Raw genomic sequence first — 13,002 nt, 5'->3', positions numbered from 1 at the left:
CTTAGCTCTACATCAGGGACTGGAGCAGAATCAGGTGCTTCACTTTGCCACTCCCATTGGACACAGCCTTCGGATGTCTGGTCAATATCTTTGAGTTAGAGCTCTGAGAATGCTAGAGGGAGGATTGAATGAATGCACACTATGCCTGAGCACCAGCTTTCTTCTTTTCATTTATTTTGTAAGGTATTATTTTTATATTTAATGGCATTTTCATTGTTTGTAGTAGCTTGAATATGTACAGAATGTATATACATTTTATTGCAACGTAACACTGAATTTAACAACATTGTGTAGCCTGCGTCATAATGTCACAGCCCTAAATACCATTCATTTACAGCTGTCAAAACTAGTGAGAAATGATGAAACTAAATCGAAGCTGTGAGTAGCTTAACATGGGGAAAAAAAAGAAAGTGCTGATATGCACATATTTGACCTTCTATATGTTACACAATGGTTTGCAAAGTGACATGCAGGCATTTTCAATAACAAGGGGAAATTATTGCAACACAGAGGGAATCATGCTCATAAAGTGCTTTAGTGCCAATTAGGCACTAACACACCGCAATTCCTATTTAAACCAATAAATGAAACTGCAGTCAAAATTGGCCCTAGAAAAATCTCAGTCTTCAAAGGAAACCAGCATATCCTCAGCATATCCTCATAGTGACCTGCTTCCTTTAATAGCCATATCTGTACTCTGGGAATCCAAAGAGTGAGGTTGAAGAAGGTTAAATAATCACCCCCTCAAAGCTGAACTCCGCCACAACCTGTTTCTCTAACACTGGCTGAACAGCAGCAGCAGCAGAAAACTCATGGAGCATGTGGCCACAGTACCACCACTGCTGCTACATGTACCAGAAAAAGCAACTGGTGCATCCACCGCTGCTAAGGTTGTTGTTTGTCCCTGTTGTACTATTTTAACTAATCCCTCCTAAATGTCTCAGGAGTCTCCCACCGTCATTGTCAGAATGCTTCTCCACTTACAAAAAAAAATGAATAAAACAAAATACAAAATAAATCAATCTCTCTCTTCAAAATGAAAATATATTAAAACAGCGACAAAAGTGAATCTCAGTAAATTTGCCCCCTGTGAAAAACATATACATGAATGTACTGTACAGTATACAGTGTCTTGTGACTGCTGCCACAGCAGTGCGTGAGAGTCTGAGACATACTGTACAAGCAAAGCTGTGTCTGCTGGTGACAGAGTTTACGGACTAAGGGCCTCATGCAGTAAGCGCCGAAAAGGCTTTTATCGCCATTTTCTCGCCAAAATTGCCTTCCCGATTCAGTAAGCGCCGACAAGTGTGAAAAATCGGCAATTTTGGTTGCCGATAAAAACTTATCGGCAGCCGGGTGCCGATAAGCCACTTATCGGCACTTTTTGAAATCGGCAGAATTCAAGTAGCCTCGATCAGCTTTTCCCTGCTGATTGGCACTCCAGAATTGAGATTTGAACGCCAATCCGTCCCGCCAACTAAAGTTGGCAAGTTGGTGGTGTATAAGCATCGGCAAGGTCGACACTTAGAAAAAATCAGGCCTTTTCCTGGCTGGGATTAATGCCGGGGTCTACGGAGCTGATACCCATTAATAGCAGCACCGGAGCCCCCCGGCATGCATCCCAGGCAGGAAAAATGCATTTAAAGGCCACTTCATTACCTTAGCGGCTAACCGCTAAGGCAATGAAGGGGTTAACTCTTAGAAGGATCTAAGAAAAAAAAAAAATTAATGATCTGAACCAATTAATTAAACGAAAAAATAGAATTAAAATTAAAATTAAAATTTTAATTCTATTTTTTCGTTTAATCAATTGGTTCAGATCATTAATTTGAATCCTTTTTAAATGATTTTAAATAATATCAGTAATGAATTTGAGTATCCATTGTGTTAAATATATGTGAAAAAATATTTTTTTCTTAGATTCTTCCTACAATATGTGTTTATATTTCATCCATAGCCTGTTATTTTGCCATTTAGTCATGTATTCATGTATTTGTTTATTGTGTAGTATACATAGTTACGCCCAGCTTTACCAGCATATCATGGGTTAAACAATTATTCTATTTCGGGTTGCTAAGCGACGGACTGGCTATAAATATACAGGACTCCATTCCGTTCACTATCAGCCCTTTGAGAAAGTCGCCCAGCGGTGACGAAATGCGTCAGGGACTCTGATAGCACGATTACGTCACTACGACGCTGCGCACGCGCACGAGGCCACATCCAGCGTGGGATTCATACGGCGGCCATTCTTAGTGGAGAGGCAAGTCCTTGGACTCCGGTGGACTGAATTCAGATGGCAAACGGCACCCCAGGAATCCGGTGAGCTGTGACTTCCACAGGCAGCCCTGAGGGAGCCCACAAAGACGGACATTCTGCAGCACAGAACCGGATGGTGGTGATATAATCACAAATTGCCTTTTTATCATTTTACTCTTGTGAGTGTGTTTCTTCCCCCCCCCTTCCCTTCCCTTTTTCATATTAAAAACACAGTTTTATGCTATGGGGTGTGCGCTCTCTCTCTTTTTCTGTTTATATATATATATTACCCCAACAACCCCTAGACCCCCCTAACATACACATTTATGCACATCAATGATACTATAGGCCGGTGGGGGCCCTCGGGTGTTACCCGCGGGCTGCAGTACCAAATCTGTGCCCCCCCCCAATTAATGTCAAAACACATACATACTTATAAAGAAATACCCCCCACCCCCTAACACATACAGTATAGTAATGGGCACAATTACTATTATCCACAAATGGATAATAGTGAATGTGCCCATTTAAAATACATAAAGAACAATAAGTACATAAAATACATATTGCACTCACCCTTGTCCGGCTGCCACAATGAAGGCCATCCTCATCTTCATCACTGTCCATGACCCCTCCGCTGCTGCAAAATACAAACAAGAATAAAAACAGCCAATGTAATGTCCCCTAACCCCTTAATCACCATAGCGGTTATTAACCGCTACAGTCATTAAGTGGTTAACCCATCCTCACCCACCACTCGGGAGGCCTACATACCTCCCCCACTAGCCCCCCACCCCGTGAGGCCTAACCACCCTCATCCAATACCCAGCCGGGAGGCCTACCCACATACCCTTGGGGCCAATACCCCCTCCCCCCACCCCCAGTACCCACAATAAAAACAATACAGTGCCCCACAATAAACATCATTCTATTTATTAAATACATAACCCACCCCCTGTGCCCCCCCCATAAATACATGATTTATTCTTTTACATACAGGGTTCATACCCTAGGCCCACGTGAGTCCCCGGTGGGCCTGACGGGTTACCTCACAGACCTACAGATTACCAGAAACATGTTTAACACAGGTTCTGAAGGCCTGTTGATGGGTCCCGCCAGGCGCCATGGCCCACCAGGTGGTCTCCGCGGGTCACCGTGGGCCACAATTGGGTCCCAACTGTAGGCCCGTGGATGTCTGGGGGCCCCGGGTCAAACCCACAGGTGTCTGAGGGGCCTCGCGTGGTTCTCACAGAGGTCTGGGTACCCACGGGTGGTCCCTATTGATCTGTGGTGCCCCCACAGATTTGGGGCCACCGGTTCTTCCCCGCAGGTGTCCCCTGTTGACCCGCCAGACTGATATCCGTGAAAAGCCCGAGGATAAGCAGGTGGTCTCCAGAGGTCTCTCGCAGACAAAAAGGAACCAACCCTGTATGCAAAAAAAATAAACCTGACCTATACATTAAATACATCAATCCCCCTCCCCCCAACACATACAGTACAATAATGTGCAAAATAACTATTATCCAGATAGTGATAATAGATTATTTTCCCATTATTAAACACATTAACTAGCATAATAAAATAAATAAAGTTCTACTGGCCTCATCAATAAGAAGACCCCGTCACCAGCAAAATCCTTGTCCTCCATTGCCAACACAATACATAGCCAATACATTGCAATTACATTCAGATATCATTTAACCCCTTAATCACCTTAATCGGATAATAACCGCAAAGGTAATTAAGGGGTTAAGCCACCCTTGCCAATACCCACCCTTCACCCATTCATTTGTACAGTGGCTTTATCATTCAACTATATATATATATATATATATATATATATATATATATATATATATATATATATATATATATATATATATATATATATATATATATATATAATCAAAAAATAAATAGATGATACCGTTCTGTGGCTAACGAAATGCTTTTATTTGTGCGAGCTTTCGAGATACACTGATCTCTTCTTCCGGCGATGTTACAATGAATGAAGCAAGGATAACTTAAAAACAGTGTCTCTTGGAATGTTATCTGTGCTTGTCCTTCCCCAGTGTGGATGTGTTTTATGGCTAGAGGTGTCAAAGGGTAACTGAAAGCAAGTGAAGAAAGAGTGTGTATGTGTATCAGTGTGAATAAAAATGAATGGAGAGCCCACAGTATAAACAGTGCTCTACACAAGGTGTGTGTGGAGTGAGAGGGATATAAATGGTGTGGGTGGGTGTGGAAATGTGAGAGTTTGTAGCACAACTAAAAGTGTGTGTGGATACTATGTGGTCCCTATTGGTGTATATGGATGGAAAAATAAGACTGCAACAGGTCTTCCCTGAAGCACCCTTATTATCATACAGACAACCCCATAATCTCAAGAATATTATGGTGAGGAGTAAAGTATTCAGCAGTACAACTGAATGCGGGACAAAACCCTGCCAGGACCCAAGATGCAAAACCTGCACAATGCTCTACACAGCGGACACAATACAAATACCACACAAGAATCGGGAATACAAAATCAGAGGAGGGTTCACCTGTTCCTCCAGCAATGTCGTGTACCTCATCATGTGCATGAAATGCCCAGGGGGCTGCTACTACATAGGTGAGACAGGACAGGGGCTAAACAAGAGAATGAACCTGCATCGCCACAGCATCACACGCGGAACAAGAGACAGTCCTGTTGGCGAACATTTCTCTGACTCTGGCCATAAGATGAACGATCTGAGGGTTGCCATACTCAAAGGTAATCTTAAAACCCCGAAAGAGAGACGGTTGCATGAATACAAATTTATGCAACTGTTCGGGACACTTAGCAGTGGCCTAAACAGAGATCGAAATTTTATGAGTCATTACTGACACTGGCGAACTCTCTTCCCATGAGCGCTAAAGGCCATGTCTGTACATACTGTGCTATATGTATGCACACACAGCTGTCTCTCACACATACTAATACTCCTTATTTTTCCATCCATATACACCAATAGGGACCACATAGTATCCACACACACTTTTAGTTGTGCTACAAACTCTCACATTTCCACACCCACCCACACCATTTATATCCCTCTCACTCCACACACACCTTGTGTAGAGCACTGTTTATACTGTGGGCTCTCCATTCATTTTTATTCACACTGATACACATACACACTCTTTCTTCACTTGCTTTCAGTTACCCTTTGACACCTCTAGCCATAAAACACATCCACACTGGGGAAGGACAAGCACAGATAACATTCCAAGAGACACTGTTTTTAAGTTATCCTTGCTTCATTCATTGTAACATCGCCGGAAGAAGAGATCAGTGTATCTCGAAAGCTCGCACAAATAAAAGCATTTCGTTAGCCACAGAACGGTATCATCTATTTATTTTTTGATTATTGAAGCTCGGCTAACACGGTACTGATACCTCTACATGTATATATATATATATATATATATATATATATAGAGAGAGAGAGAGAGAGAGAGAGAGAGAGAGAGAGAGAGAGAGAGAGAGAGAGAGAGAGAGAGAGAGAGAGAGAGAGAGAGAGAGGTAGAAGGGTTATCAAACACATGCTCTACTACAAATACCACTTCTCCATACAGACACAGTACAATAAAATCACATTTCCTAAAAAAAAACAATCTCATCTTCCAATCTAAAGCCTCAAATGCCAATCAAAAGCCTCAAATGCCAATCAAAACATTGCATTTACATTGTATACATGATGCATACAAACTATGCCCCTTGTACACACTGGCAATGAATGTTAACAATAACATATTCCAAACAAAATACCAATACATCCAAACAAGTATACTATTTAAACCAATCAAGTCACCATAAATCAAATCACTAAACAATTTAAATTCCATCCATAACAATTAAACAATTAACTATTTCAATCTTAAACAGAACAAGGAAAAAAATGGGTGTATATAGCACACGGCTTGACGGATCTCGTGGAGCTCCTGGTGCTGTCTGTCAAGCTGAATCCGGAAATCTGCTGCTAGGAGATGGGTGCAGTCGCCGAATTTCCTTTCACTTGGCTGCAAGGCTCCCGCAGTCACTACCAGTCCTCTGCCACACTCAAAATACAAATCTGCCCAACATGCGCACTTCTTCAGGGGAAGATCAAGCCGCATGGTGTGACGCGCTTCCGGTCACGGAGAGAGAGAGATCCCTGGAGGTCTGAGGACTGAAAAAAAGGGGGCTGCTGCCGGTTACCATCTATCCTTGCACTCCTGCTTATGTCCTGTGGCAGTCCTGTAAGTAGGATTCCGGTTTTTACCCACCGGATCCCACGTGTGCTACCTCATCATTTTCATTTTAACTGTGTTAATAAATACTTTATTGTAGGATTAGTCAGCCTTGCCTGTTTTATGTAGTGTTTGTCTTGTCCTGTTTGTCCTGCATGTTTGGTTGTTTGCATACTGCACTATGATATGTTTTCTTTGTTTATTTTTTCTCCCATGCTTAAACAGAACAACTTACCATCAGACAAAACATAAGTACCAACAAGAATACAATATACAAAAGCAAGCCTCACCATGACCTAAAGTACACCATACAAGACCAAAATTTACATCTTTCCAATTCTAAAATACATTACACACACATTTATGCATAGCAGCATAGCCAAAATCATTTTAAATACTGCAAAACAAGCTTTTAAAACAACATAATTTCTTACCATGTATGTATATATCAATCTAGACATACATACATACATACATACAGTGGCAAGAAATGATCTTTAAAAAAAAAACACATGTAAAAAACAAAAAAAAATGAACAAGTTAAATAAAATATATTTCTTTTGTTCACTTACCATTACTTGACCCACTCACTGACTCCCGTTGAGCAGCTTACTCTCGAACCAATCCACGCACAGGAACCCATAAAATAATAAACCATAAAATAATAAACCATAAAATAATAAACCATAAAATAATAAACCAAAAAATCCACGGATCTTCTATTTGCAATCCATCTTCATCTTTATTCTTCTTTCTTGTATCTTCTTCCGGTCTCTTCCGGGGTCTTCTTGTCTTCTTCGGCCACGCCCTGGTCTTCTTTCTTCTGTAGGAGGTCCTTCCTCCTCGGCGTCTGCCTTCAAAATGAGACGACATAGGCTTTTATAGATTAAAAAAAAGAGAACATTCGCGCCAAAAAAGTTTTTTGCCTACTATTCAAGGTATGGCTTCAGTCCTTTCCACAGAATGATTCCGCTGCCTGAGTCTTTCAGAGGTTATTCACCAACCTCTGTATGAGTATGGGTAGAAAAGGGGAAATGTCCTCGGGCGCGTCACTCTGCTCCCAGCTCCACGACGTATGTTTCGTGAAAAATAGAAGAGAAAGGGGAGGGCCACAATAAAAAACAACTCCAAGTTATACACACTTCTTATTTTTAGAGTGGGAAGGGAGGGGTGGTAGGGGAAAACAGGGGAAGAATGATATTGAACACACTTTTAGGGTAGAGACACACTCACATGGAATTTCTAATATCATGAGCTGGTATTCTCGCCTCAGCATGTAATGACATAGGTTGTAGATGAGGAAGTGCCCTCTGGTATCTTCCTTGACAAAAAATAAAAGGGAAAAACAAAATAGTGTAATACAATTTAATTAGACAATGGGTGCATGAGATTTAAAACTTACAAGCGACCGATATTTTCAAGCATAGAAAGGAGATGTCGCCGGGCTCCACAGTATATCCCTCTCTGGGTTGCAGTGTTGCTTCTCGGCTGATCCCTGCTGGCAGAAGGTCTTTGTATCTGTATATGGGGATAATTCTGGCTGCAGTATGGATACTTAAGGCCCGTGCACAGGCTATGTTCTCCTCCGGCCGCCTATCTCCTCCACAGATGTAGTCTTCAGCTTCGTTACTCCGTTGCGCGTGCGCATGCGCAGACGGCTAGATGCTGGGCCAGGATACAGGGAAAGAAAACTCCTCGCTACGGTGGCTTGGAAGGACCAAAAAACGTCAGACGCGTTTCGCCAATGCTCCCTCCCTTCCCACTCTAAAAATAAGAAGTGTGTATAACTTGGAGTTGTTTTTTATTGTGGCCCTCCCCTTTCTCTTCTATTTTTCACGTAACATACGTCGTGGAGCTGGGAGCAGAGTGACGCGCCCGAGGACATTTCCCCTTTTCTACCCATAGGCTTTTATAGGCCTATGACGTCACATTTTCGTCATATGGTTCCCATGGCCCTGATTAGGAAAATAAAAAAAAAGCAGCTTCATTACCTTAGCGGCTAACCGCTAAGGCAATGAAGGTGTTAAACCAGAGTTCCTTGTGTATTGGTGGTAGAGGGGGTGGGCTTGGTTTATCACTGTGATAATCCATGGGTTTATTGGCAAATGTCTTTTTTTAATTTAAATGTCATGCATTAATACCCCAGGCCGACAGGTGTCTGCATTTATCACAGTGCACCCCAGGGTGTTCCCATGGGTGTCTGGGGGCCTCCGGGTGGTCCCCGCTACATCATACAGTATATTGGACATATGATATGTGTAACCCCTCCATTAACTACCTCAGACTAATCTGTTTCTTGCTGATGCGGGGCCTGAGTTCTACCCCCCGTTAGTGCTGCGTGTATTTACCAGTTGAGCACGTGATCATATGTCAGACAGACCGGGCACGACACCAGGGTAGTTATAAATTTTTTATGAACAATAGAAATAGTATGAACACTACTCTTAAACCATCACAGCGAACCTCGCTTGTTGAAGATCAGCACAGTACCATTGTTACACTTACAGTACAACCCCAGCGCTGCGCAATCCTAGCCATTGGAGAGTCTTATATTATCCCTGTGTCATAGAGAACCCTGGTATATGTGCTAGCACGTAACATTGGAGCTCATGGTGGTTTGTGTGGTACTGTGGCAGGCCTGTGTTTCGCAAAGGCTTTAGTGCCCCTTTTACTTGTTTTGGTGATGAAGATCCTCTTTGTAGTTACTCACTGTTTCCTTAGGCTGGAGGCTGATGATCCCCTGACAGTTTGCTGAAGGAGCGTGTCTGCAGACTGCTGCTACTGCTGTGGCTGCTGCTCTGACTGCTGCTGCTGCTGCTTACTGCTGCTTATTGCTTGTATGGCCCTGGTCCCCTTACCAGCGCGGGTCCCCGGCTATGGTACGCTTCCCAGCGCTTCCCCTGGCGTAAGCGCAGGTGCTGCGGGGCTAACTGGGGCAGTGAGGTGAGATAGCTAGCAGCAGGAGGCGCAGGGAGGCTCAGGTGGCTCTCCACAGGTTGGCGTCGCCATCCGGGCGGGCGCCGCCATGTTGGAATTGACTACGTGTGCACAATCGCTCGTGCATGTGCGGATTAGTGCGACGGCCATCTTAGAGGTGGCAGATAAAGCGCAGGAGAAGGCAGAGAGGTAGGAAGGCCCTCTAGAGGTTGTGCATGCGCAGGGAAGGGGCGCGGCAGCCATTAGGATAGCGCAGGCAGAGATAGGAAAAGGTGGGCGGCCATTACAGAGGCGCCCATGCGGTCTCCATAGGCAGGAGCCTCATTGGGAACTATAGTTCCCAGGAGGCATAGCTGCAGGCAGTCAGGTGCTTTTACTTAGCCAATAGGGCTGAGGGATTATCCTGTAAAGGGGAGGATCTAGTTAGGGATGTTAGCAAGCTGGCAGGAAGGAAGTCAGTCAGGGTGGGGAAGCAGATAGGGGAGGAGGTAGGTGTGCAGGGTCAGGAACCCATGCACTAGGCCAGAGACCCTCCCCAGGCCCCAGATAGCCCTGAGTCACCAGTGAGCTGCTGCAGATAGGGACAGACCCAAGAGAGGGATGCTGCCACTTTAGCTGAGCAGGATAGTAAGTTGCACAGTGTTGTGTGCAGTGCAGCCAGAGTAGTTGCTTTGACTGTGTCAGTGAAAGGCACCTCATAGGAAGAAGGGGGGGGCTGCTTTCTAAGTTATACAGTGTGTGTAATATCACCAGTGCCAGTTGCATGTGGTGAGCTTCCAGAGTCTGGGATCAGTCAGAACCTACAGCAAGAGATCTTCTGCGTGCAGGGGCTAGGGTAGAGGTATACACCCAGGGCCTAGTTAGTCCCCTGAGACACTGTAGAGGATTTCTGAATGTTATAGGGACTGCCTTAAGACAGGGACTCAATCACCATACTCAGAGAGAAAGAGGAATGCTGCATGACAGGCGCTTGACTGTCAGTACAGCGTGTAGCAGGAAGAGTATCTGACTCCATAGCAGAGACTGTGGTAAAGGATCATTCCGGCTGGAGATCCCTCCCTGGAGGAGTCAGAGGGTGTAATCATTTCTGCAAGGAGCAGCGCACCGCGGCGTGGTACCAAGTTGCGGAGTTGCTGACTACAAAGGATTTTCCTGATCAGGACTGATCAGGGAGGTAGTATATATTAAGTGCACCACCGGGCCCCAACACAGGGAAGCGCTATCACTCACAATCACCTTATTGTTGTGGACACTCAAGGGATAAATGCCCAAGCACATTATTATCAAAGGGACTGAGGGTGATGTGATGATGGACATGTGGGCTGAGGGGATGGTATGCATTCAGGGTGATGCAATGTTATTCCTATGATGTATTGATGTTATGCAAAGAGAGTTTCATTGAAGTTATCGTTCATGCTCAGTAAATACTGTTTATTCCCATTGTGTGTATTTACTGTATGGTTGTTCTGGTGAGGGCACACTCCCACCACGTTGGGATCCCTCTTCAGTGAAGGCGCTGCACTGAGTGTAAGTATATACCCCAGGTTCCCCGTGGCGGAAGCTCAGCACCACACTGATAAGTAGTCAGATACACCTACCCACCCCAATCTCACTTAAGGTGGGGGTAAGAGGGCTACACTTATAACAGAAACTATTCTCTGCAGGGTTCCTCTTCTCCCTCTCTCTGTGTGGGGCTCATGCAGATCCCTTTGTACAGAGGGATCTGCACACAACCTCACTCCATTAGCTCTCAGCAGAACCCCCTAGCCTCTCTCCCTCTTCAATTGCCACCATCTGTCATTTCACTGACTAAGCACAATCACATGGTCCAGTGGAATGTAATTCTTAAAGGGGCCATGTCCTATGCTGATAGCAGACACAGGGGGTTACACATACAATCCACCTAAGACAGGTACCAATGAAAATCTGAACTTCTGCTGAAAAAAAAAACAATATATAATTTTCATACAGTAGGTACATATGAAGCTGATCAAATAACATTGGCACTGAAGGCATTAATCTGTTAAACGTGTATACAAAAGTATGTTTTCCTATACAATTGGTACAGTAAGTACTGTGTAATTTAAATTGGAAAGGACAACCCTTAAAATGTGTGTTTCCAAGTATTCTATAGATTCTCTCTCAATACTCAGAGTGAGAAAACCTTATTGCTGCTGTAACAATTCCATATTGTTTAGCTTTCAGTTATTTATTTCCATAATCATTCATTTGTGGTTTCTAAATTAACCCATAAACCGCTTTTTCAAGCATAATTATATTCTTTTGGACTTGGGAAACATAAAACTGAACAGAGAGTAACTGTGCAGCGATCTAGCTCTGAATTGTACCCAAACAACCTCATTTGCATCAGTAAGAGATTGTAATGGCTTACTCAACTAAGCATACCCATGCAGTTAATTACTTTTTTCCAATTGAAAGGACAACATTATTTCCCAGTAGAGGAACTCAGTCACTCATCCAAAAAACAGTGTAGGATGCTGTAGCATTTAAAACAATTAATACATATTTAATTTTAACACACCACTGAAGTTACTATGCATTAAGTGAATGTTACTGTACATCAGCTGTGTCAGCTATATTAAGAGTCGGGACACTGGTTCACCATGTGAGTCTATATATTGGAATTAGGACTCTTTTCTGAACACAGTGTTAGTAGTCCCTGGTGGGGACATAATCTACTGTGTTTCCACCTACAATAGCAGCCCATGTTGTACATCAGGGAGTTCCAGTGGAGCTTACACACAATGTTCAGCTCTGATTTCTCACTTTTAGAGTTGTTTCTCAGGCAGGAATTGTAATCTGGGGAAAACTTAAATACAAATATACTAATAGATTCAGTCTGGCCTTCAGCAAGATTGAGATACTGTATGTTTTCTAGATTTGGTGGTATTTAATGCTGGGAACCAATTGAGAACAAGAATTTATCTCAAGACCACAGACAGGAACACACTGTTATTGGCTTCTAGCCATCATGTGGGACCACTTAAGCGGAAGTTGCCCTTTTGCAAATGTTGCGAGTGATCGTAAACACCATTAACACACTGGAGTTAACATCAGCACTCACTAAATTGGGATTAAGGTTTACTGAACATGGATATGATTTAGAGGAGGTTCATTCTACTTTTAGGAAGGGAGGGTTGAATAGGGAGGACTTGTGGCTTCCAGAATCCAGATTTGTTAAACAGGAAGAACATTTTTGCTTTATTAGAACTTTCAGCACTGGTTTGAGCTATAAAGCATAGCATACTTAAACATTGGTCCATGTCACGGTAGACCAGGTCTTTTAACACCATTTATATTAAAGGGATCAATCACAGGGCAAAACAAGACAGTGAAATACATGGAGTTTTTTTTTTATAAATCCTCGAAAACACACAGAAATACAAAATACAAAAATATACACACTTATGGGGGTCTGGGGAATGAGATCTATCTTTGCTAGGTGCAGGGACCCACTTCAAATGGTTTAGCCTGTCCGCTTCTCTGCTTCAGGATATCAAACAAAGCAGCCACTCTGACATGTACCTCCAG

This window comes from Ascaphus truei, chromosome 2 (genome assembly GCF_040206685.1).
Source record: "Ascaphus truei isolate aAscTru1 chromosome 2, aAscTru1.hap1, whole genome shotgun sequence".
NCBI classification, from domain to species: Eukaryota; Metazoa; Chordata; class Amphibia; order Anura; family Ascaphidae; genus Ascaphus; species Ascaphus truei.
The sequence above is the reverse complement of the archived record's forward strand: the minus strand, read 5'-3'. Positions refer to the sequence as shown.